The 27,409-nt window shown below is 43.4% G+C and overlaps 1 protein-coding gene across 4 annotated transcripts in view; it reads left to right on the top strand.

Moving 5' to 3' along the window:
• Positions 1-1,695: 1,695 nt before the first annotated feature.
• Positions 1,696-27,409, top strand: part of CCB4 (cofactor assembly of complex C) — a 40,717-nt gene continuing 15,003 nt past the window's right edge. For 2 of the 4 annotated variants that reach the window (XM_087378950.1, XM_087378954.1), the window contains exon 1: positions 1,696-1,792. The gene's annotated coding sequence lies outside the window, so the exon portion shown is untranslated. Of the gene's footprint in view, positions 1,793-26,377; positions 26,756-27,146; positions 27,239-27,409 lie in introns of those variants that run through there. The other 2 variants (XM_087378953.1, XM_087378951.1) reach the window with 2 other exon arrangements.

The following is a 27,409-nucleotide window of genomic DNA, read 5'->3' as shown; positions in this document are numbered from 1 at the left end:
GATTTTGATCATCTCCGGTAGGAATCTTCTTGACGGAATGTTAACAGAAGACAGCCATGTGCCCAACCTATCTGTTGGACCTCCAAAGCTCCATTCTCTTGCTTTGGCCATCTCTTGCATCGACCCACCTCTACAAAAGCATTGCAGCTCGGTTCAGCTGGAGGTTAAGCAGGCTCCATGTGGCGGGGCGCTAATGCGCCCGCCCAGAGTCTCGAGGGATTCCATTGGCACCGGAGCCTGCTCTTGCAGAACCCCGCACCACGCAATGCAGAGCAGTGGAGTGTTGTTTTTGACAATCGTGAATGCGAGCGGAAGGATTGATGTAAAAAAAGTGGAGTTAATGCAGGGGAGCTACTAGCTACTCGTAGCAGGACGGCAGACCTAAGCTCAGTCGTCACTTCTGACGATTTTGCTTCGAATTTCGCACCCCAGTTCCATGATTCACGACTTCGGAAATTGAACCCATTAAATCTACCACCCATCAATGCCAGTATAATGCATTGATCCGTTGCTTGCTCGAAATTTTGACATTCGGTCTGGTGCTTGCGAGAGCAGGACGCAAGAATCCATGGCTGAAATTTGTATCCCCGTGACCAAAAAGGCAGACAACTTATAATATGACAAACCGGAGCTTGCGACGTTTCTAAATATTTTTGACGGATACATTATACTAGTAACTCACCTACGAGGAGGACTTTCGGCGAAGGAAATTGAAGTGACGAGCGGGACGGACGAGTTCGCGCAGGTGGCGACAAAGGGGCTGCTGTGTGAGCTGGGAAGCAGAAGCGAGGGGAAGAACAAGCCAAGACAGGGAGGGGGCTGGAGCCTGGCAATTGCCGTTTGGGTGGGGCAAGCAGCAGGTGTGGGATCAACGTCGTGGATTTATTACAGAGAGTCTCGGACCTCTGCTGGAATGTGGGGCGCGAGATCGAGGAGGAGATTGCCCAGAGGTCGGGAGTGGAGACGGAGCACAAGGAATCATCAGACGACAGAGAACAGCAAGAGGGGGTGAAAGAGCGACGCACGACGAGTCCGGAATCCGGATAAAGATTGGGAGCGCGAAGAGCGGGTCGAGCTTGACAGTTGAGCCGTCTCAGAAGCAGTCGCAACCGGCACCGGGGAAGGCTCCTTCTGCGCTTTGCGTTTTACCTTGACAAGAGGAGGACAAACCGGTCCTCCTCCTCCTCCCACCCACCCCCGAGAAGCGTGCGAAGCTCCTAAAGATGCATAGCATGCCTACGTCTGGGCCTTTCGTTGTCGGACGAGCAGCAGAAAGAGCTCCATGCGTGGCTCAGACGGCGACTCAGAGAGTTCCGCGGATCTTGCTGCCTGAGCGGCCATGAAAAGGTAGGAGAGCTGTGCTCACTATGGATGCCAAGAACTCTATAAAGGGGTAGCTTCTGCTGAGAGTGTGCTGCGACTGAGCTGTGAGACTGTGCTATGGCTATGAAGAGCTTGCAAGTTCTTGCTAAGGGTGTGTGCTATGGCTGCGAAGAATCGAAAAGGTAGGAGAAGCAGCAAGCTTTTGCTAGGATTGTCGAATTGTAGGAGGAAACAATCTGTTTGGAGGTAGGATGAGCAAGCTCTGTGCTATGGATATGGCTTTTCAAGTGCTTTCTGACGCTTTTCTAATCTGCTTTCCCTCTTTGCAGGCACCTGTTTCTAGCGTCCCAGGCCTCTTTTCCCGTTCATTGTCCGAAATCCTGCTGCAAAATGCTGCCTTCCCGCTCCCCCTTGCTGCTCTGGGCATCTTTGGTCCTGTTTCTCATCTTGCTGGTCGGCTTTCCTGCAGGTAATCACCCTTTCAATTATCGTTAGAATTTCAGCGCTCGTCCCTTATCGCTCAAAGCTGCGCGTAGTTTTTATTTCATGCGGATTTTTCAATGCTTACTCTTGCGTCGTGATACTCTATGTCGCGCTTATAGCAATCGCAAACCCTGCTGCTACGGGCTTTGCGTTCGACTGATCTCCTCATTGGTTTTGCGAGACGATGATTGACTGGCTATATTCGAAGTAGTCTATGGGTGCTCAGCTTTTACTACCATACGCTTGCTGTTCTTAGTGCAGAGTGTCAATGTTAGCAGACCAGTTTCATCATAGCTAGAACGCTGAATAAAAATGCTGCTTTTTTTGGGGCAGGAGAAGCGGCTAGGTCAGGACCATTGAAACTTCAACAGGCTTCGGCGTGGCACCCTCAACGTGAAATTCTTCAGCTTCAAGGTACGGGATTTTTTGTGAATGAATGAAAGATTTGGGCACGGTCTTTGTCAATGTCAAAACCTCAATCGTGCTCTTTGTGATCAGACCTGCAGAAACGAACAACAGGGGATGCCGAATTCGAAAGGTTTAAGGATCGTGCTTGTCTAGAGGCAGAAGGGGAGAACGAAGAGTTGGAAAGACATCCCGCAGAAGCGCTTCTCCGGAGGCACAAAGCTGATATGACTGAATCTTATATTCTAGGTGGTTATTAGCTAAAGATTATTTCTTCAGAAAGGCATCCTGCAGATGAGCTACTCCTCAGGTCAAAGCTCATGTAATAGTCTGGGTGCCTACAAGCTATAAAGTTTTCTGCAGTTGTACAGAGGTAGAGCCTGAGGCTGGCATGCATTCCAGTTCAACTTTTACTCGCAGGAGCTTTCCTTTGAAGATGAGGTATCAGTGGTTGGCTTTAGTAGCCTGCGATCTTTGTCTTTCAAGTGGCATTTGAATTCAGCTGCTCGGAGTGCATGGCAAATGGTCTGTGTCTTCGAGAGATCACACTCTGAACGGGCCATAATTCGGGTGACTGCCCCTCAAGCTAGCTCCATCTGATTTGTACAGATAATGCAAAGTCTTCTCAAAAGCCAAAGTACCTCAATGATTCGTGATTTCAGCATGGAATAATAACAAAAGCGCAGCATTTCACTAGAAAATGTTGATAGCTTAAGCTTCGGCTCTTGATATGTGTGTGCATGTGTGTTATAATGTTTCACCCATATGAGAACTTGGGTATTTCTGCTGTGGTAGGGGAGTCCAACAATGTACGGACAGCAAAATCAATATTGGGAGAGACTCCTGTTGCCCATGCGGTGAAACTTGAAACTGTCATGTCCTCCGTATGTGTTTTATCCTAGCACGCAGACTGACGCAGTATATGGTAACTGAATACTGGTCAGCTGACAGGAGATCTTCACATCATGATAGCATGCTTCAAAAGTGTCAATAATTGGCTTCCATCCCCAACTGTCGTGCCCATTGTTGCATACGGCCTCAAACCCCCAATTTCCTATGTATACTACCATCGCTTTCCCTTTGTCAACCATGAATTAACCTCAAGTGTAAGGTGAGCCTTAGAGGGCCTCCCCGCTCCAGCCAGTGGTGCTTGGGGAGCCCTACTAGCAGGATTCTTTTGCAGCCCCCCGCTTCTAAAATGCTGAGTGATGCCACTCTCCTGGCAGTGGACTCCTGCTCTGGCTGTCTGGATTTTCCAGCATTCCACTGCTGGACTGGCTGAACTGGTAAAATGGCGTATCATTCTCTCAAACTGCCAAGATGAGCCTTCATTCCCAAGTGCTGGGGACCTGCTAAGCAAGTTACAGGAGGTGCAGCCGGTTTGCTCCTGCTTGCAAGTTGCAGCTCATCAATCCAGAGACGCGGGGACGTTCGTACCTTGAAAGGAGCAGATGCTGAATGGGCACCCTCCCCAGCCTCAGGGAGACGCGGGGAGGCCCTCTTAGTGCATCTTTGTTGGAGTCTCTAGGTTGAAACGTGGATATGTATGTTTGATGTCTTATTGGATGGCTTCATGATATTTACATGCATGTTCTTTCTGTCCCTCCTTTTGCTGAGCTGATATCGTTTGTATAGCTAGCAGCCTTTGGAACGTAAACCTTTGGCACACCTGTGTGCTTCCTTCTACCTCCATCTGGCACCCCTCAGCTCTGTCAGCCTGTTGGCTCACAATGAGCTTTAGTGGGCTGGCAAAGTCCTACTTCTCCTTGCAGCTCTTCTTCCTGCTGATAGATCTGCTGCCAGAGATAGCACTTCTGAATGCCCGGACCTCTCCATTGGGGGGGCTTTTATAGGTCTAGGAAGACCTTATATGCAGACTGGACTGGGTCGGCAGTCTGCTGCAGCAGGTCTGCCGCTCCCCCCCTTTCTAGCGTATAAATAGACCCCTGGGCAGCCCATTCTGCTGCCCTTCCAGTGCGACTTCTATCCAACTGTTGTTCCCTCTTCTGGGACTACCAGCACACACTCGCGAAGTAGGCTCCAATACCATGTTAGAAAATAGAGAGCTGCTCACTGTAGCCAAACTCTAACACAGACATGAACTACACAGCATGTAGAGTGGTTAAAATTTTTTAGAAGAATCTCTGAAGTAGGTCAAACCCTGATACAATATGAAATGTCACCATGTAGCCAGCTTGGATGCTCTAAATATGAATCTTTGGTGCACGACCTTCGTCTGGCACCTCTCAGCTGTGTCTCACAATGACCTTCAATGGGCTGGCAAAGCTCTGCCCCAATAGCTCTCCTTGTAGCTCTTCTTCCTGCTGAAGAGCAGCTGCCCCTTTCATAGGCCCTAGATCTGGCTGACCAGATCCCCAAACTGGCCGACCTGCTGCAGCAGACTGCCGACCGAGTCTGCTCTCTCGTCCCCTTTTCTGGCCTATAAATAGTCCCCTAGGCAGCACGTAGTGTCTCTTCTAGGGACACATCCCATCCAACTGTTGCTCTCTCTTCCAGGACAACAAACAGCCCTCCAAATGTGCGGTTTATGTGCTGCTTTATCAGGGCCTGCTACTGCAAATGCTTCAGCCCTCTTCCAGGGCCTGTTATGCAGCCCTTCCATGCAGCCCCATTGGCTCTACCAGCTGCTTGTGTGGCAGCCCTCTCCCCTCTTTTTTCTCCCAGTTTACCCTCAATGGCTCCCTCATAACCAGCTGATGTCGCCTTTCTATGATCCCCTTTCGTTATGCAGATCATCCTCCCTAGATGCACTTCATACCTTCTGTAAGACACATGACTGGAAGGTAAACCTTGGTAAAACCAAGATCACGAGGCATGCACAGAGAGCAGTTTACCTTGGATGGGTTGTTAGTGGAGGTGGACACATACCTAAGGGGTCTTGTTCTCCAGCCCAATCTTTACGATGTGACCAGCATTATAGGCTCGATTGAGCAGGGGATACGTCGTGTTGGCCAAACTCGAGCGACATAGCTTTCATTCTCGTTTTCAGGACCCTTAGACCAAGACTCTTCTCTTTGGTCCGACCAGCCAATATATATGGGAGCCCTTGTTGGGGGCCAGATCTACTAGAGGCTGATCGGCCCCATTATGAGAGGCTTTAGGTTCTTATGCTTTCACGGATGATTCGCAATAAGCAGCTGAGTTCAGGGCATCCCCACGACAGCTCGATGCGGCATTTTAGGTGATCACATATCTCCACTGCATTTCACAGTATGGATCTTGCACCACCGGCTTTCTTGGTTGGCCTTGTCCTCCTCCATCAGCAAAGGGTCATCACAGGTGCTGGCATGCACATATATGCAGAGGGTTTGAGAGCATGGGGCTCCACATAGGCAAGCTATTCCCCTTCTAGTACAATGTTGAGGCCCTTGTATCCCACTCACATATCACAAGGTGAACAAGTAGGATCTGCTACAGTTACACGCATTCAAGACTTAGTTAGCACCTCCTGAACTTCCTGTGAAGCTCTGCTTCTCTAGAGACCACTGCCTATGGGTTTCAGTGGAGGGCTTCATCGACCCACCAGGGTACACATGGATCCACCTCCCCCACTACCCCGAGGATATCGGTAGGGTTGTTTCGGGTCTCATCACATCGTCTCCATGTTGAGAGTGGCCGGTCAGAGGGCATATCCAAAGAGGGTCACATTTGCACCTTGTGTGAGTCCCGAGAGATCGAGTCAACGTAGCATTTCGCTTTTAGTGGCCTTGTGTACTAAAAGATCAAAGGTCGCTATAAGTGTCTTTTAAGAGATGGTCTTGGATCCCTATCTGATCTCTTGTCCTACTATCATAGGAATTAAAATACCATATGCTAAAGTGTGCTTGGTGTTATTTCATGAAGAAAATAATGTGACTTAGCCTAAGGTAGGAGGAATAAAGTATTGTGTGCATTTGGTGTTTATTTGCCTAAGGTAGGAGGAATAAAGTATTGTGTGCATTTGGTGTTTGTTTGGTGCTTCTAGAATAAGATATGGGAGAGGTGGATGATGTGTGAAGGAATCTCCATGGGGCACCTTGTCACCTAGGTGGACCCATGGCAATATTAAGTGCTAGGCACAAGGTCAATGGCTTGGAAATATAAAATGTGTAAAAGAGGATGAGGTGGCAAGGAATCTTGTGCCTACCCTATCTCTATAAATATTTTAGTGCATGACTATGGATGAGGCGGCAAGCATCTTTGTGCTAGCCCTCCACTTTTCCTCCTAGATCCTTGTGCATATCATACAATTAGGAAGGACCCATGGGGCGTTTGATTTATATGGAAAATTGAGGCAAGGTATCGACGCATGTATGCAACCTCCTTACACAGATGATGCCTCCTCAGACTATGCATGCGCGAGGGAAAATTTATTGAGGAGACCTTGGCCTATAAAAGGAGATCACTCTCATGTTTAGGGGGGATTTCTACCTTCTACACCTCTCTATGTAGATACTCTCTTCCTTAGTCCTCGCCTCTCCTTGTACATAGCCTTGATGCTATGGATTACTATTATGGATTTCCTTTTGCCTCCATTTCCTATCCTTGTGTCCCTTTGAGTTCTCTCTCTCTCTCTCTCTCTCTCTCTCTCTCTCTCTCTCTCTCTCTCTCCCCCCCCCCTTCCTTTTCCATATTCTCGTGCATTGTGAATACTCTCCCACCTCCACCCTCATGTTGCGGCTCTTTTGTTTCACATGCCATGTGCGACGGTCAAGTCCTTGAGTTGTGAGAGCATGTAAATTCCATTATCTATCTATTTTGGTGCGGCAAGCTTGTAACTTTTCACTTGCCTTCAGTTTTATGACGTTCTCGCCTCTTTGTAAAAGACTTGGTACTCCCCTTCTTTTCTCGTTTAAAAAAAAAAGGTTAAAAAAATTCGACTTGATCACCTCTCCTATATTCCCAACTCTCTCCTCTTTCCCCTTCTCTCTCCACCACTCGCTCTCCTCTCTCCTCTCTCTTCTCTCTCTCCACCTCTCTCACTCTCTTCACCACTCTCCTTTCTTTCCCCGCCACCTCTCTCTCCACGTGGTTGCCACATCATTGCCAATGTGATTGCCACATCATCTTGCAGAAGTTGCTACATAATTACCTACCACCTCATCGCTTGCCACATCATTAAGTGCCACATCATCACCTACAACATCATCACTTTCCATGTCACTAGGTGCCACAACGTCACATGTGTAAATGCCACGTCTTCATTTGCAACCCACCATGGCAAAATGGGGATTTGAACTTGCAACTTGCACTATTGTAAAAAATTTCTTTACCACTAGGTTATGTAAGGTTTCTTATCATAAAAAAAGGGAAAGCTTTACTTATGACAGGAACAAAGATTGTGCTTCAAAAGGTCATAACTTTTTGTAGAAAATGAATTTTTGAGCACTGTAAAAAGCAGAGTTGTAGCGCTTTCTGCATCTACCTTTGTCATAGGGTAGGTCTACCAAGAGGTGTTTCTAGGTTATGGCCATAGTTCAAAACTGCAAAAAACTGCATCGCGAGAGATTTTGATTGCGAATTGCTATAAGTTTTGATTGTGACATCAAATCAGGCCGCAGTAAAATGGTGTAATATTCAGCTTTCTATGCTCTGCATGGTGGTGAAGTCTCTTTTAGAGAGAGATCAAGACAAATGGGTGTGATCATTAGCCAACCTATTATGATGCCTTGGTGGCCCTTCTCGGGTACTTGTGAAGATTATTCATTCTTGTTGTTCCATCCTTGAGGCATTGAAGTGATGTTATGCCCCCATTTGCCAATTTTCCCAAACAACCATTCCAACCGCATCCAAAGCTAATTGTCATCATCATCATCAGTAGTAGAAAGATCTTATATCAATAGCAGATTGCCTTGTTATTTGGTGTAGATAGTTTGGTTGAAGTACTAGCTTCTCCTCACCCCTTTATCCTAGACTACAACTCCACTTGGGATGTTATTTCTCTATTAATCTTGTAATGAAATTTACATTTTGATGGTGCATGTCATTCCAACTTCTTGACGGATCATCTGGCAAAGGAAGCTTGCAATAGTGTGTTCCCTATTCAGCATGCCGGAACAGATAACTCTTGAAGAGATTGTGTGGATGCAGCAAGAGATCAAGGAGTCTAAAGGAGACACAAAGATATAACATTTGGTGTTTGTCCCTCATGTTTGCTCTCTTGAATTGTTTGATGGCATGACGACAACCTCAGCAACCATAACAACAGTAGTTCCACGCAAGGGTCACAGCCCTCTCTCTTTTTTCTTTTTCTTTCACTTGTCTTCATCAAATTTTGGAAGGTGCTACAAAAAGTCTTTGGAAAGAATGTGATGCTTGTGGATTTGTGATGGTACCTCCTTGGAAATCCATCTTCACCGGTCTCAAAGTACTAAGAAGGAGGCGTTGTAAACCAGAAAGTAGATCAAGTGAAGGAAAGCCATATGACAAAACATTACTAGTGTGTCGCCGGTGTGTGTGTGATCCTATTATTGGGGCATGGTAAGCCCTAGAGGTCAGGTACTGGCTAGGCAACTAGAAAGACAACCAAGGAACTGATAAGGATGGCTATTTTCCAAGTGTTCATGGGACATGATAAGCAAGACCTTGAGAATTGTTTACAGGGATTCAAAAGGTATTGCATGACACATGGTGATCGCAATACGGAGATCTAGCCTTTGTACTTTGAGGGGCCAGTTCTAAAGTGCTATGAAGTCGTGCCTGCTGCAACTTAAGCCAATTGGGTAGCCTTGACTAAGGCTATGTGTACTAAGTTCAAGAAGGAAGAGAGTTATCTAGTGATCCTAAATGTAACCAAAGCAAGACCCAAATGAGCAGGTTGAAAGTTATGCAAATAAAGCTATGGAATTGTTAGGTCAACTCCAAAAGGTCGTTTTGTTGGGCCAGATGTGACAGAACCCTTAGTCAAGAAAAGTTTCATCAATGGCCTCATTCCGCCTCTCTGAAAAAATTTGAAATCTGAAGAGATGACAAATCTAGAAGTTCCTATCCAACTAGCAGCCAAATGGAAGATGATACTATTGGAAGAAGAGGAGGAACCAGAGCTAGAGATCCGTCGTCCCATCCCTCACCGTGCTTATCCTAGAGCCCTTGCCAATGCACCTATTAATTCATTCCCTGTTTTATTGCCTCCTATTGTTCCTACTTCACTAGTCGCCCCTCTCCTCCCTAACCCTCCAATGGCTACTACCAATTCTTCCTCTACCATTGAGCAACAAGTGGCCCTTCTCTCCTCCAAATTCAATTAGTTAACAGTCCATCTTCTTGAAACCCAAAACTGAGGGGGTGATCACTGTCCTCCATGAGATAATAGTGGTGTCACTTGTTATAGTTGTGGTGAAAAGGGTCATTACAGTCCTCAGTGTCCTTGTCAAAACCCCAGAGTCAATCTTATTGAGCTAGAAGAGTCATCAAGGGCCCAAAGAGATAGAAAAGGTAGTGATTATGACCCAAGCGAAAGGTAGGCCCAGAAGAAATATAGACAAAGCTCCTAAAAACACTCATGAAGTCCATCTTCCACCATCCAAAGTTAAGATGTCTGAGTCTACCATGGTCAAGAAACACCATAGGTCTAAGAAATATTTAGCCCTACTAATCTTCAATTACCTTGTCACAACTTCTTGCCTTGAGTCCATCAATCTATCTCGAGAGTTGAGCCAAGGAATTCCTACTAGAAGAGGCCAAAAGAAAGAAGCTTCCTCAGTCCCAGAAGTGCAACTCTTGTCTTCCAATGCCGACACATTTGCCCATACCATTGATGTGGTTATTGATGGGGTAAACATTCATGGGGCATGCATTAACAAGGGTGCAAGGTGAAAAATTGTGAGAGGGTGGAATTTCTTTGCTCTCATAACTCAAGGGCTCGACCATTGCACACTACACGTGAACAAAAGAGCCATAGCATGAGGGTGGAGGTGTGAGAGTATTCACAATGCATGAGAATATGGAAAAGGGGAGACCTTAGGAAGGTTGCCAAATCCTCATTGTCATTCATATGAAGATTGTATAACTCTTGCTTGAGATTTGCCTTGAATGGCACATTTTGGTCCTAAACAAGGCCTCAAGAATCATCCAATTTGCTACTGCTGACTTTGTGACCTCGAGGTGGTGGAAGTATTCCTCTCCTAGGGTTCATCCCATCATACCAATAGCTTTGTCATTGTGTTTCTTCCATGTTTGTTTCTCTGCTTCTCTAGTAGTCGGCTCCTTCATTGTGCTAGACACTATCCCCCACAAGCCTTTCTACATAAACCACAATTTGGTTGACAACTACTAGCTTGCAAAGTTCCTACCTGTGAACTTAACAAAAAGTTGTCTCAAACTTGGTTTTCTTTAGAGACTCCATGTTTACAATCTAGCATATACAACTTGACTTGGACAACAATTGAGAGCACACAATATCCAATACTTCTAGCAATATTTTGGAGCGTCGATGAACTTTACACCTTAAACTCTTGTTCTTCCACACCAGCTTATGGCCATTGTTGTCGAGACTGGTAGTACCATATTTTTCAACTTTGCTCATGAATTATGCCTTCACTCTTCACTGGACCCTCAGAACCGCATTGCTTTGATACAACTTGTTGGAATTCAGAACGAAATAATTGCATGCAGTTCTCTCTCTTGTGAGATCCACCCTACAAAAATACAAAGAAATGAAAATGCACAATAAACAGTCACGTATCACGAGTAAGTATAGAGATAAAGCCCAAAAGTTAGATGTCTATTATCACTTAGAATCTATGCCTCAACTCTAGGGAGTTTGTTAGCTTATTACAAAGCAAAAGACATGACTATCGACTCTACTTCTGATTAGCAGATAAAGCCCAAAAGTTAGATGTCTATTATCACTTAGAATCTATGCCTCAACTCTATAGAGTTTGTTGGCTTATTACAAACCAAAAGACACGACTATTGACCCTACTTCTGATTAGCAGCTGCACAATAGAGCACTACCTACTAGACCTCAACTCACGGATCCAAAGCTCGTGATCACGACAAAAGGACCTGACTATTCGATGTGAAGACCTTTATAGCTGCTAGGGAACACTACCTCCATGCAACGTCTAGTGCTTTCTCCATAAGTCCCAAGTGTCCACAGCACACTCAATGCTCCAATCACATGTCATGTAATGCATGGTCCAATAACCAAGTGTCGACCAGCAAGCAACAACCAATCCACAAGCACCAATCATACCTTAGTCTTGCTACCACTCCTAGGAGGATCACCTCTCCAACACCCACCCTTGATCCGAATAGGGAAGTCTATCATCAAATCACAACAAAAATTGGCTCATCCCTATCAAGCTTATTGCCATTATAGCCGATGGTTCAAATAAGTTTCAAGCTTCGTAGCTACATAAAATGAATAACACCACCATCCACATAACATACTTTTGAGCATCGTAGCTCATGAATGTGCCTAGGCATCGCAGCCCCTAACATAAACTCTCCCAAGCATCATGGCTTGTTGTTTGGCATTGTAGTAGCCAAAATATCCCACTCATTTGATAGACTTAGAATTCCCAATCCTAGTCGGGCAGATAATCACGTACTAAACTAGCCACCTCCTCTGATGCAGGCTCCTCAGCTATTCATGCCTTATGATTTTTCTTTCCCTCCTCCTCATCTTTCTCCTTTTTGGCACAAAACCTCTCAATCTGGCCTATCTTGCCACAATAATAATGCACGGGTGTCTCTGCTCATATTTCTCTTATCCTTCATAGCAAATGCAGTGTCACTAGAATAGAGATTCTCCTCCCTCATAAGCAATCCTGTGTAATCAACAAAGTCGGCTTCATCATCTATCCTGAGAATACGTGCATGTTGTCATTGTTTCTCCCAAGTGCAGGTTCCGAGGGTGTTGGTCACCTACAGTCGTGTTGCCGTTCATTGTAGCAAAGGTGTTCACAAATGTAGCATAGGTCCTCGGGTCGTATTCCGATGAGTGGTGTAGGCTAAAGCATGGAAAGCAGGTCTCATGCGCGCATGGGTGAGAAAGAGGGCTTGATCATAACAATTGATGGAGGCTCTCACCTCCACGGGAGTTCAAGGTTCGAAAGGGGGACAGGGTTGAGAGAGCGAACTAGGAGTTCCAGGGTTCAGAGGGGGTTGCAGGGTTTAGGAGGAGTCCAAGGTTGAGGAGTGGAGAGCTAGTCTCTTTGGCAAATTCGAGGGATAAGGGTTGAGGAGGAGGGACAAGGAAGGAGGAGGAAGAGAGAGGAGAGTGGAGGAGGAGGGAGAGAGAAGGAGGAAGAGGGAGGAGGAGGAGGAGGAGGAGGAGGAGGAGGAGGAGGGAGGAATAGGGAAGAGGGAGGAGGAGGGAGGAGGAGGAGGGAGGAGGGAGGAGGAGGGAGGAGGAGGAGGGGAAGGAGGAGGGAGGGAGAAGGAGGAGGAGGAGGAGGAGGAGGAGGAGGAGGAGGGAGGTGGAGCAGGAGGAGGAGGGAGGAAGGAGCGAGGAGGAAGGTGGAGGAGGGAGGAAGGAGGGAGGGGGAAGGTGGAGGAGGGAGGAAGGAGGAAGGAGGAGGATGAGGGAGTACAAGGGTAGAGAGTACAGGGGTGTTTGCTCTTTCCCACGGCTTTCGCAGGAAGAGCAAGGTAATCTCAGTATGCAAGGTTCCGAGGCTTTTTGTCACCTATAGATATATTAGTGTTGTCGTTTGTAGTATAAGTGTAAGTGTAGCTTAGGACCTCGAGTCGTATTCTGGTGAGAGACGTAGGCTTAAGTGTGGTAAGCAATCATAGTGCATGCATGTGTGAAAGAAACGTGCATCATCATGGTTGGGGTAATGAAGGCTTTTGCCTTCATTGGGGGTTAAAGGGTTTAGGAGGAGTTTAAGGGATAGAGGGAGGTTCAAGGTTTAGAATGATGTTCCAAGGTTCAGATAGAGGTTCCAGAGTTTAGAAGAGGTTCAAGGGTTAGGAGGAGGATCCAAGGTTCAAGGTAGAGTACACGGTGGAGAACTCGTCTCCCTCGTAGATCATGGAGGTTAAGTGTTGAGGAACCAAGAGTTTAGGGGGAGCATAGGATTGGGAGAGGAAGGAGATGTAAGAGCATGGGGGGAAAGGAGAAGGGAGGAGAAGGGAGGAGGAGGGAGAGGAGGAGGAGGAAGAGGAGGGAGGAGGAGGAGGAGGAGAAGGGAGGAGGAGGAGGAGAAGGGAGGAGGAGGAGGGAGGTTAGGACATGCTTTTGGACATGGAGTGCAAGGAAGCATGGACACTTGAGACAATTGATTGGAATAGCAAAGTAGAACTGAACACAATGCCCCAAAGAGTGTGGGCTTCATTCCATTATGGGGTATTTATACAAATTGGAGAGCTTCTCTCTCTGCATGTAGGAATTATAAGACATTCTCTCTACATGAAGAACTTGCATATAGAAGTTGCATGTAGGAGTTGCATGTAGAACTCTCATGTTGCATGTTGCATGTAGGAGTTGCATGTAGAACTCATATGTAGAACATGCATGTAGGACTTGCATGTTGAGGATTCCTAAGAGAGATTATTCCTAGCCTTATGCAAGTACAAGTAGAGCTTTGCCGCTACTCTACACACACATTCTGTACTACCTAAGTCCATGTTGGCACAGAGACAATGATACTCCTGGATCCATTTTATTACCCATCCTCGGGTTATGGCTTATTGTGATCACATAGCTGGGATGCCATGCATGAAATATAGTGGTGGCTGTGGAACTTGTGTCGTGCCAATTGATCCTGTTGTAAAGCCTTGGCACCATACAATTTTTTCTCAATCTCTAGGTAGCATGTATCCACCATTTGTTCAAATAGAGATATGTGGCGTGCTTCTAGAAAGATGACTCTTTGATAGAGTCGGCTTGTAATCTGAGCATTAATCCATTCATTGGGATTGAAACTGAGTGGAGGCAAATGGCGGTCGATGTGGCTGGGGACCTCTAGAATGTATTCCAATGTTTTGTAGAAGATAGCACTTTGGCGAAGGAAACAGTCAATGTTGCCATGCATTATTTTCTCATGTTGTTGAAGTGCTCGGATCAGTGTGCCTTGGATATTCCATTCTACACCAGAGTATGGCTCAATCATTGGCCAATTAATGGTACGATCTTCACCCAAAGTGTGTTTGTTGGCTTCCCATCTGTGACATCATGGAATTGCAAAGAACTTGGGATGGGTTCTGAGACATGGACGTGCATACAGGTACTCTTTCAAGAATATTACATCAAAGAGCTTGGGATGGCACCAATTAAGTTGGGGATCCAACTTGCTTATCCAATCTTCACTAATTTGATGCTGACGAAGGTTGGTAGGGAAGTTGTCCAGGGTCCATCCACCTCGAGTTTTCATATCAGGATATTTGCTCCAAAATTCCTTGATGGGGTTACCGGGAAGTGGTATCACATCAAAATCATACCCATCAGTGGAATTTGGCATGGGAGTGCGAATTGGATTATCCGAATCTTGATATTCAAAATTAAATACTGAGTAATTTTCTGCTGATGGCAGCACAAGTAGTGTTAGAGGTGATGACGGGGCAGGGAGAGAATCTGGGGACATGGGGGAGAGATATGGAAGAGTGTTAGTTATGGAAGGGTCAGCAGAGGGGAGGGGGTGAAGAACTAGGCAAATGGTTTGAGCAACTTGGTAATCCTCGAGGGTAGAATTAGCAAGGGAAGGGAAGAAGCTAGGTGTGAGGGGCTCATAAGTTTGTGACTGTTGGGTTAGTTGAAAGTGGTGAGAGGCATGAGCAAAGAGATGATGAAGGGAGTAAATGTTAGGATGGAGCTCAGGGAAGGTTAAGAGGGTCGTAGAGCAGCAAGGGTAAGTGAGGTTATGAGGTTGGCATAGAGAATGGTTAGATATGGGAAGTTGGATGTGAGATAGGCCCTGTCATCTTCTGACACTTCTTTTTGCTGGTGCAATGGGATCATCTGCGGCAAGGGTGGGATGTTGGTTACATCATGCCTTGCAAATAATAGTGATGGCCTTTGTAGCAAGGGCAACACATCAATAACTCTGATGGGAGGACTACCCATGAGGCATACATATGCAATGAAAGCATGTGTTCTGAGTGCTATAAACCCGGCATGCGTAGACAAGCTAAAGATATTTTTCTCATCTTTGGACAAGTCTTGGCAAATTATGCACAGAGTTTTGGTCCCTATGTAACGTTCCCATTTGATTGTCAGATGAAAGGATATGATCCTGATTTGGAGTTGCTTCCATTGGATAGGCACTCGTGCGTTGAGGTGATCTTCCACTTGTAGAGCGGCCACAAGCTCTTGGTATACCACCGTTGTGCATTGGAGTGAGACTTCATTGGTGTTGTCTTCCATTGCCTCATTGCTGTGCACTAGCAATTGGAGTTCAAGCTTGGAGATGATTATCTTTTGGGATTGCATTTCATCAATTTTCTCTTTAAATTTATGGTAGATGGATGTATATGCCTCCTTAAGCTTTCTCTTTTCCAAGGTGACATGCGCTTGTTGAGGAATGACTTCAGTGGTATTGGACCATTGGTCCAAGACTTGTGCTTGTGAAGTGCTGGCCTCTTTAGCGGTAGCAAGTTGATCCTTTAAGATTCTGCAGTCCCTTGTAAGCTCTTCAATGCTGAATGTGCGTATTGCCAAAGACTGTTGCATGTCTTCAAGCTTGTCTTGGCAATCATGGAGCTCTTCTTCTTTCTGGATTAGAGTCAGTCGAGCTACTGCCTGGAATTGGTCTTCGATTGCTACTGCAGTTTGCTACTGCAGTCTGTCTTTCCAATTCTCGTGCATGTTCCTCCTTGGCCAAGCTAGTGAATAGTTCCGACATTTGTAGCATTTGGCTAGCTTGATGATGGAGAATGACAGACAGTAATGAGGACTAGCGATACTCTTGATATAACTAGTGCCCATGTAGCCATCCTGATGATTTTGTAGTACTTGTTGGGGGTTGTTCCAATGGTATCTCAGTCACTTGGGTACATTAGTCATACTATTGTTCTGGCACTAGCTCCCCTTGTGACTCATGGACTGGCATGACGTTGATGGGCAGTGTTGGTGCTGATGTAGCCTTATAGGCTCTAGTGTCAAACTAGCCTCAAGCTCTGGTTGCTGCTGTTGTTGGAGATATATTGGTTGCACTTGTGCGACGAGCTGTAGCATCTCATGGGGCAAATAATCAATTCTGATCTCCAGGATAGGCATTTCTTCTGAGGTATCCACACTTGCCAATGTGATAGTAGGAGAAGTTTGGTGACGGCTCCCATGCTGGTGAGAAGGGAATGTCCAACTCCTCAATAGGTTTTTGTGACTGGGGCAGAGTCATTTCTCATTCCTGTAGCTCTTTATTGATGATTACAACCAATAAGTGTAGAATTTTACATTTTTGGCCTGATGAACCATCTAGTTTTTTTTGTGAAGAAAATGACTAAGTGCTGGATCCAATCTTGCTTTAGTTTCCTACTCAGCAAAATAAATGTGCGGAGTGGAAGGGACTGCACTTAACCCCCAGAATTGTGGATAGGAATTGTGTTGCAGCGCAAGTTAATGATGGTGCGAAGTAATATCCTGTCCCCATGGAACGTTGTGCCCTTGGTGAGGAGAGGCTATACTTTGAGAAATTTAGCATCGACATGACTTGTAGGGTATTTTTCACCTTGTGTTGGGAGTGAGAAATCCCTTTGAATGATTGTACTGTCAAGGATAATGTTGAGTGGGCTCTAATGTACAGTGATGGTGCCGTATTTGCCAACCTGTGCATCACTGGAGTGGTAAGAATGGAGAAAGTCCCTAATGTATGTGGTCATTGTAGGACTATCCTCCAAGGATTTTAGGCTCTCATACAAACTGCCCAGACCCCTTTGCTCTAAGAAAGATGTTGTTGCATTGAAAAGAGCATAAGTCGATGTAGGTGGCCACACAAGTTCCAATGATTAGGCCCTGTCAATGGCTTTGTAGGTCGGTGGTGACTGGGGTGGCATTTGTTCATCTTGGGTTTCCATGTCATGCATAGAATCCTCCTCAGAGCCATCACTCTGAACCAAAAATGCATGTGATCATTGTGGTTGAGAGGAGGTAGATGGCTGTGAACTCTGGAGGGGGTCTCATGGTTCAGGCAGTGGGCTCTTTCTTTGCATCCTCTTTAGTGGTGGCATTATTTCTGAACCTACATCCATGTGCATATGGTGTACCATTGATCTCATTAGATTAGTTGGCATGCAAGTGTGACATTTGTGTGTGTTTGTGAGAGATCTTATATTTACACATGCTTTGAGAGTGTGGAATGAAAGTGTGTAGCACAATCATTCATGCAATGGACTATGTGTCTAAGCAAAAGCATGTGAGTGCACGTGACCTAGTAGCTAGGTAGGGACTAACTATATGCTTTTTTGTTGTTGTTGGGATTTCATAGGGCAACTAGGACTTAGGCATCACTTCTGAGCCCTAGGTTGAAATCAATTGATGCTACCTATATGTGCGAAGACGTACATATGGAAGTGAGTGCTCGTGATACAATCTAATCCTAGCCAAGGAAGACTTGGGTTTCCCAAATCTTCATTTTTGTTGGGGATGGCTTTCATGTTGAAGTAGTAGTTTTTTAGTCGGCTCCCATTTATGGTTGTGTTGAATTGGACTCCATCCAATGTTTCTAGCAGCACAGCTCCGATGGATTCATTTTTCTGACTCGGCAATGGGGCATCCGAATCGTGTGATCAAATTCTCATATAAGAATCTTGCTATGCTTCTAGCATCTGCCTTTCTGACTACTCTATGTACACAGGTGGAAGTTAGGATTAGTAGATCATGGCTAAGCAAAGGCTAAGCTGCAACAACAAAGGTTTGTTTATACGTATCATTCATAAGCAACATGCAGCCTTTGCTTGATCTTACTAGTAGTGTGGGAAACGAATTTAAAAAAACATTCATCATGAGTAGCCACAACGATTGAGGACTATGTGAACATGGTAGTGAATAAGTGATGTAGGAGGATCGAAAAAAATGATAAACATCTATAGAGGAATGCCCATACAGATGAGATTTTTTATTATTGTATAGAGACCATAAAGCCCAATGATAATGACACCAACTGAAGAAGTAATCATAGTCTGGTGTAGAGGCATGTCTCCCAAACCACCAATTGAAGAAGTAATCATAGTTGGCATAGAGGCATATCTCCCAAACCAGAGACGCCAGGAAAGCAAGCATAAGATAAATCCCCAATGTGAGCCTACATAAGATGCCAGACATCCAAGAAGAAGGAGTCATGGGTATATGCCTAACTCACAAAAGGAGTACCCCTAGGAAAATGATTAGCATGTAGACACCGCTGTGAAACTAAACCATCCATATACATCAGGAGAAAATGAGTGGCAAAGGCAAAAAGTAAAGCAGTGAGGGGACAACCCTGGTGAAGTAAGTGTTCCAAATTCCATGGGGAGGAGAGGGCATAAGATAAAATACAATATGCAATGGCACCCTCATAAAGCCAATAAACCTCTCTTTGTATCTTAGGTCCAAACCCAAATTGCATGACATCAGCAATAAATAAAGTCCCATCTAATAGTATCAAGGTTTTTTCAATATCTATCTGGATGTTCAAAACATCCTATCAGATGTATTATTCAAATACCACTATAAGCATTGGCAATGTTATCCATAAGTTGTATGTGAGGTGCACAAACCCATATTGCATTGGATAAGTCTGACATTTTGGAAACTTAGTTTGTAAACCACATGCATCAAAGTGATTGGCCACCGATCTAACAAATACTTGCATAAAGGTTCTTGAGAATCAAATGTAGCAAGCATTTTTCCAAGAAGAAGGCACAGAGTTAGAGAGCCAAGCATCATTAATCATGTATAGTAAAATGGGATTGAAAATTTAGCAAAAAACTCCTTGTTAAGGCTTGGGGATTTGGACTAGATAAGTCCCCTTTTTAGGTCTTGATCTATAAATGGCAACTCCAGTAAAGTTTCCTCATCATGAGAGAGATGATGAAAAAGAGCTACCAAAAGGGGCGCTAAGTTTAGGGCCACAGGTGCAGACAAGGGAAATCTTGCTCCTAAATATTGAGTTTGTAATTATTTGGTGTATTGTGGATATTTTTCTTTATGGCTGAAAATTAGGTATTTGTTGTTGGTTGTGGCTGAGATGCATGGTTTGATGATGCCTTTCACACTCAACCATAGTCACTCCTATTTTCGAGTGGTCAAATAGGAGCCTATCCATGCATGGATTGATAGATTCTATGTTGATGATTTGGCTCTCAATAGAGGTGGATCAGTATGCATTTCCACTAGGATATTATCTATTCACCGCCCTTTGGATTTTTCAAAGGCTGGTTTTAGTGTTCCATTGCCGGGATAGCAAACCATATCCAAACACAAAACCATCTCCATAAATTTTGCAAACACTGCCATTTTCTTACAGAGTTGGCCTACAATATAATGGCAAATCCACCACATCTATCCAAACAGGGCATGTATGCCGAATAAGACTCTGGTAGTCCTACCTGGGCATTCAAGGATAGACGGGGGATAGGCATGAATAAGTTGATTTCTAAAAAACAACGAGGATTTCTCCAAGAGTTTTTGTTTTTATTGAGCATCTGTAAAAATGACCTCACAAAATCCCCTAGCAACCTTCAAACAACCTACAACAAAGCATCCTTTTAGAAGAGATTTTAGCCAATGTGCCACCTCAGTTGCATTAGGCATCCTTCTAGAGGGAAAAACAAAGCCACAGCTCTCTGGGACAAGCTCATAACCAAAGCATAAAGAACATGGCCTAAAATTGAAACACAAAATTATGGCATTGGTCCATCACCCTAAGCATGATTGATTTCAAAAAACCCTTCATGTAGAATATTCACAATAGGCTAGAGATCAGGATTAAAGCAGCTTTCTGGGACATCTGCAGATTGCATCTAACGTTGCTTGAGATATCCTTGATTGGAATGAACTACTTCCATTTCAACAAGCTAAATAGCCCTAGAGCAAGGCAAAGACTAGGGTATACATAGCATTGATTAATAACTGATTAGGGATACCGAGATTCAGGAGCAACACCAAGAGGTGACAAAACCTCTAAAGTATGGGACAACAAAAACATATTAAAAAAGGTCTTTTTTTAGCAACAAGGGATAGAGGGATGTAAGTGAAAAGGGGATACTAAAGTATGGTGTAATTAAAGCCCAAAAAAAGATAGCTATAAAGCAAAAGAGAGGGTATATTAAAAGGCAAAAATAAGACTAAGAATAGATGCTACGAACATGGATTCATACAGTAGGCAGAAGGTATGGATATAGACATATAGATTGAGGCACTTGAAAACACTAGATATACCCAACAAAACCCATATGATTCACATGCATGCACATATGCATGCACACACACACACATCCATGCATGCGGGTAGGTGTGCATGCACGAGCGCACACATGCGCACACAGACGCATGCACCCGCCCATGCACACACACACACACACACACAAACCAAAGTCAATAATTCTCTCACACACAAAGCACCACTTGATGAATTGAGAAGGAATCAAAAGCCAAGAAGAGAGTGACACCAACTGGCTAAAATCTTCCCCCCTAGATGAGTGGCTCATGCTTCCTTGTTTAGAGTCATTGAGAAATCTTAATGAAAGCATAAGAAGCCAAAATTATTCCTTGCTACACTAAAATAAGGGATGCTTTTACATACCCTCTTTGGGCTTGATTTAACAAAAAATGATTTATGTCCTCTCAAAAAATATTGCCCATGGCATACACTTTGTCAATGTTTAATAAAAAATTGGCCTTGGCCATATGACATGTGCCATTAGTATTAACATGAAATTACCCACAATACGAACCATCTATAATGGAAAATACTGGTTTAGTCCAATGTCCACGAGAACCCCCATTGCATTTGATGTAGTCCTATGGAATACTTTGCCATAGTCAACAAGACTATGATACCCCTAGCAAATGATGTGAGAATGCAGCTTCCATAAGATCCCTCTTTCTTGGATTACAACTAGCCTCAATTGCATGCTTGATTATAGAAATTGATGAGATTTGGAAAAGCTCAAAAGAATGATTAAGCCATCCACTAAGCATGATCTCTTAAACTTGAGCAAATACTTGACATAACTTGACAAAATCATTTTTGAGTTGTATTTGTTGATGATCCACAGTACAATCAGGTTCAAGTATCTCTTCTTCATCATCAGTAGACAATGGAGCCTCTTCATACATAGGATTTCTAGGTAGAGGTCCCTTAAATGGTTTCATAGACTAATGTGAAGATCTCTCTCTTGGAGAGTCTTGCATGCTCTATTCTTCTTTCATAAATATAGAGTCCATTACAAAACATAAAAAAAGTTGTTACAAATCCAAGGAACATTACACCCATTAAAATTTTATGATAGCTTTGATTGAAGACTTTCTTAAAATAAAAAACATCATTACAGCTCCCTTTACATCATGGGAGTGAGAAAATATGAGAATGGAGCCTTGCAAGCTCAAAAAAACATGGAGGTGGTATCCATGCACCATCGATGGAGATGGAGATGCTCACGTAATGTCATGTTTTAGAGGCAAGGATGTGATAATGAAAGACACAATGAACACAAAGCAAACTCAACCCCATCCAAATCTCAAGAAGCATAGACTTTGTTGGAAGGCGTTGATGCTATGTCGAAATGGAGGATGAGAGAGAGAAGTTCAAAACCAAAATGAGATAACTAAACATTAGATTACATATGATGTAAGATGAAAATGAAATGTTCCTTTTTAGGGTCCTCTCTAGACCTTAGTCTATGGAGCAATTTACACCATTCTCAACATACTATACCTATCCATCATCTTGGACTGTAGTTTGTGGCAGTATTGGAAAATGATTCTTACCTAACAAGAATATAGTCTCCAACCCCCTAGGCATATCATTCATCTTGTGCGCTCTTGTTGACCATTTTGATTGAAGTTTCTTTTCCTTTCTCTCTTTGGCCATTTTGCAACTACTACATGGTGGCTCATCTATTGGATTTGATTCCATTGACGTGTATACTACTCTAAGAGTTTGTACTATCAACTTGCCGATTTTCACAATATTTTTCTCAGGCTTGAATTTCTTTGAATCCCTCTCAATTTCAGTGGCATACAAGTCAAAGCATGGGTTTTGTAAACCTCATCCCATGTTTCTTGCTATCTCTTTATAGTTTCTTTGGTTGTATGTTAACTTTGACTTTATCAAATATTATTTTAATCAACTATGGCCAATTTGTCTTTTTTGCTATCCCTTTGATAATTTCTTTGGTTTTATTTTAACTTCCACTTCATTAATCTTACAGTAATCAACCATCGCTGATGTATTTAGCCAATTTTAAATATTGGTATCTATGCTAGGAGCTGCACACCCATGTTTATTTGATGTCTTTCTTATAAGCATCTCAAGTCATATCAACTCCCTTTTGAAAGAGGTGGTTTTGATCACTCATGTTGTAGTGTTGATTTTAATGTTGTATGCTTATTTTGTATTGTTATCAAATTTGATTCATGTACAAGATTAGGGTTTCTTAGCCTTGTCTTACCATCTCAAGGCTTTGAATGCATCGGAGCTTTGGGGTGGATACATTTCCATGAATTATACTATTAGAGCTAAAACCCAACCACCTTAATGGGCACACCTTTTCATATTCCTCATTGGCTCTTTAAATGGATATAAAATGGCGGATCCATTTTGATTAACAATCCATTTTTTGACACCCTTTAACATTCTTTTTTCAATTCTTAAAGGACGAAATCCCCCTTGATTATTATCATATGTGTTCTCTTCTTATTGGTTTACTTGATACATATTTTTTTAGCAAGGCTAACGACTTCATTTACCTCCTCGAGGATATTCTCATAATTGTGGGTAAATTCATTAGCTGCCCTAACTCCAAGGGTTAATGCAGTGATAAGTATAGGTAGAAACTTCCAATTATCTCAAATGGTGTTGTTCCAATTGCTAGATGAGGTGTATTATTATAGGAAAACTATAATTTTTGAATATACATATCCCAAGTCATAGATTTAATTCCCACATAAGTTTTTAGCATAGCCCAAATTGTATTATTTGTTACTTCAATTTGTCCATTACATCGTAGAGCAAAAGCTGAGTCCAAGATTCTCAAATACTAAAGTCAAAAAGTTATTATGAATCTTAGAATCTCAATTAGACACTATTATCTTCAGCAAGCCATGATGTACAAGGTTCTTGCTAATAAACATAGGAGCATCTTGCTGAGCAAATAGAGGGTTTTTACATGGGATAAAGTATGCCTGCTTACTAACGTGTTCTATTATAGTTCACATCATATCATTTTCACTTGGAGGAGGCATTCTTGTAATAACCTACATGGATATTTACTCCCAAGATTGAATAGGAAATGGGTAAAGGCATTAATAACCTAGGAGTCATTCCTTTATACCTTTTTGCTTTTTGACAAGCAATGAATTTGCAACAAACTTTGCCATATCTTTGTTGATAGTAGGCCAACATTTCTATGGTGCTTGGCACATTTCTTCCATTTCTATTTGTTTTAAAGGTTGAGTGATTCATAGTTTTGTTTCATAAAAGAGGTATTTATCATTGTATAAAAATATCCTGACATAGGATTCCAATTTTGTATTCTCCAATTTATTTCATATATCAAAAGAGCCTAGATCCTCTTTATTCATGTTCACAAATGATTGAATCTCTATAGCAGTAATATGATTAATGCTTGTTTAGTAGAGAGAACATTCTCTTTGTTGTAATATGGCATGTGGTCCTAACACCCCCCCATGGGTTACCATAGATTAAGTGAAATAATGGAAAAATAGAGGCTAACGGGCTAGGGTGCCCTCGCACCTTGACACATGGCATTGGAGCATGGGAGTCATCCCATAAGCAATAATGATCTAAGTGACCCTGAAATATATAGCCTAAGTCTCCTCATATCCCTACTAGGAGTAAGGAGACCCATGTGCACAGCTATGGGGTGGGAGTGGCAACCCACACCCAACGCACACTTCGATGATGACATGTGGCACTTTGCCACAGTTAAAATGGTATTAGAGTGGGTTTCGACTCATGGACTGTGTGATGATGACACCAGGCAATGGGCGCATGGAGGTACTTGAGTGGCTAGTGGGGGCATCTTGCTACAGGGTAGCGGCTAGTGGGGGCATCTTGCTACAGTCTGGACTATGTGACTATGCGCATGCATTGAATACATGCATGTGCCACGGGATGTGGCAACCCACACACACATTGACTTTGCGCAATGACTTCGTGACACGGCATGCATGTGTGGGAGGTGGTAACCCATATGTGCATTGTCAGAACCTGACTTGATGATAGCTTTGATTTGTGGCACCTGATTAGCGATGGCCGTATATGATTGGTTGCGTGTGACTAGTCTGCACTGTGTGAATTGATCAGTGCTGTGTGATTGGTGTTTACCTTGGTCAACTCAGGTGTCACGACTACTACGGAGTGTTGAAATATGGTCCTTGTGTGGTCCTAACACCCCCCCATGGGCACCTTAGACTTAAGTGAAATAATGGGGAAAAAAAGACTAAGGGGCATGCTGCATTGGAGCATAGGAGTAATCCCCACGTCATCCCATAAGCAATAATACACCTAAGTGACCTTGAAATATATAGCCTAAGTGAGCCTCCTCCTCACATCCCCCTGAGGCTTTTTGGCGAGTGAGGAGGTCCATGTGCATGGCTATGGGGCAAGCGTAGGCCCCACACCTGGTGCATACTCTGATGATGACACAACCATAATTTTCAATAGTCTTTACCTAGCTCATATTGAATCAAGGGATGAAAGCTTTGTATAAATGATGCCCACTTAATATCTATCTATCAATGGTTGAGTCAACAAATGTTTAATACTTTGTTGATCCATCCATTTCAATGTAGAATGTAGCTCCTATTAAGTAATGTTTCCAAAAAAGCATAAAGAACAACGGCTAATTCTTTTGTCATATGTGCTATAATTGCCCTTCACTCGTCATAATTTGCAGCTTTATGCAATGGGATGCCCATAATTCTCCAATCCATAATCACTAGTATCAATACAGCTACAAAGAACAGGCTCTTAAAGTCCAGCAGTTGTAACATAAGAGTCTTTATATTCAAGCTTCAAAAGATTTGTCTTGTCATTTAGTTTAATGGAAATGCCTGGCTTTTCTAAGAAGTTTGGTTAATGGATTTGTAATAAATGCAAAGCTCTTAGCCCCACCTCCTCTTTGGTGGATGTTCTTGTGGTCATTGTCTTTGTGACTTATATTGCTTCTTGTAGGTTATGAGATAAGGCCAATCTTTTGCTAGTTGAAGTGAAAAATCATGAAGCGGGGCCTTTTATGTCTTTGGGAAAAGGGAATATTGATAAAGTCCTCTCAACAATTACCTTGTCAGGCTACTGGTCACCATTATCTAACCGTTCTCATTTAAGTATTTTCTATGTTTACTCCATCAGCTTCACGTATGGCATGAGTACTTGGCGACTTTTATCGTAGGATGCATTGGCTACAATAGACGCATAGCTGGTTCTGTGGTTGAGATGACATTTGGTTTCTTGGTTGAGAATGCATTTGTTTGTTAGTGTTAGAAATTGTCTATATGTAAAGAAATAGCATGATAGACTCTTGGTTAATGCACTTGTTTGTAGGTGCTAGAAATGGGCCATATGTAAAGATGGAAAGCAAATAACATGATGGACATAGACCTTTTTGTCCCCCACTCACACACATAGCTAATCATGGCTTATGTTGAATGTGGACGTGGATAGCTGTCGCTGAAGTGGACAAACTCTTGAACCACCCGAGCTACCACTGCTCGGTCACAGACCTTGTTAGCATTGCCTTTTTTGTGTTGTACTAAAATTGAGAGTGCCAATAGCGCCCCCATATGGGTGATGAAGATAAAGCCTTGAGCTCCCTCTTGGGGCCTGAACCGCACATACATACCCACACCTTTTAGTCGCGTGGTCTTAAGGGTGTTAGCATTGCCTTTTGCTAAAAAGTGTCCTCTTAAGCTAAGTTCACACCACCCGTCTACCATCCTCCAAAAGGTGGTGTGAAGAGCTGTTGTCCTTACCCGCAAGTAGCCATCAAGCTGCTCATTAATATCATCAACCATAGCGCTTTGTGAAGATGGAATAGGCTACACGTGGAGGAGTTTGCCATGGAGTACACAGCCTTCCTGGGCCGCACACAAATCTTTTGTGTCACTGTGTAGGCTTGGCCCTCGTGTCCTCCATTTTATTTCCTAGTGTGAACATAGCCTTAGCATTTACAGTTGGCAATGCTCTGGCTTCCCATGCTCTTGCTATCTATTCTTCGAGGTCCATAAATCGTTGTGTGATTCCTGCATACTACCTGCCGGGAACTTCGGTGATTTCGAATGCTACAGGTGCAAGCCTTCCATTGCTCTTCCTGTGGACTTGCGTCGATTTGGAGCGTACTTTTTTCCGGACGTGGTTCTAGTAACAGGGATGCGAAGATAGTTCTAAAGGGACATTGATTTCCAGAGGATATGCAAGCCGTGTACGGTCAACAGGTCAGTGCTACGGTTCAACAAGCGAAAATCTCAATAACTTGATAGAACGATGAAGTTCTCTGGAATGTTCTTCACTCCAATCAGGCAAGTGCGAATACAGATGTGGAAAGACCATAAATTTCTATTGAAATGCTTGCGGGTACACATAAATTGAATTATTCTATTGTACGCTAAAGCTTATGTTAATCACAGTGTATGTACGGTCTTGGAAAGAGTTTCAGTTAAAGCGGAATCTATGAATTTAAACCGAAATGCACTCTGGTAAACACAAAGAAATCAATAGCTAGTACTATTAAACGATAAAAGTAGTACGCTAGAACATCCCAGCTTCTACGGATTGGTTGGTCAAGCAGATAGGCAAAATATCCGAAACGTATTTGTTGAACTTCAGAGAGTTGGAGAAAAGTGGAGTAACAATTTATCATCCAACCGTGGCCGCTCATAATTCTGCAAATGTTACAATCAGAAGCTCCGCCCGAAAAGGTTTGAAACTATATACTCGTGAGGAGTTATGAAACGCTCCCTGAGTGATTTCTCTGTATGAAAATTTGCAAATCGGTTAGTAGATATAATGAAAACAAATTGATCTCGAGGTACGAAGGAAGTTGAAAGAAGGAAACCGAAGCACCATAAAATGGAGCACACTCAATTAAA

The sequence above is a fragment of the Dipteris shenzhenensis genome, chromosome 9, assembly GCF_047967505.1.
Source record: "Dipteris shenzhenensis isolate YYH24624 ecotype China chromosome 9, Dip_SZ_1.0, whole genome shotgun sequence".
Taxonomy (NCBI): Eukaryota; Viridiplantae; Streptophyta; class Polypodiopsida; order Gleicheniales; family Dipteridaceae; genus Dipteris; species Dipteris shenzhenensis.
The sequence above is the reverse complement of the archived record's forward strand: the minus strand, read 5'-3'. Positions and strand labels throughout refer to the sequence as shown.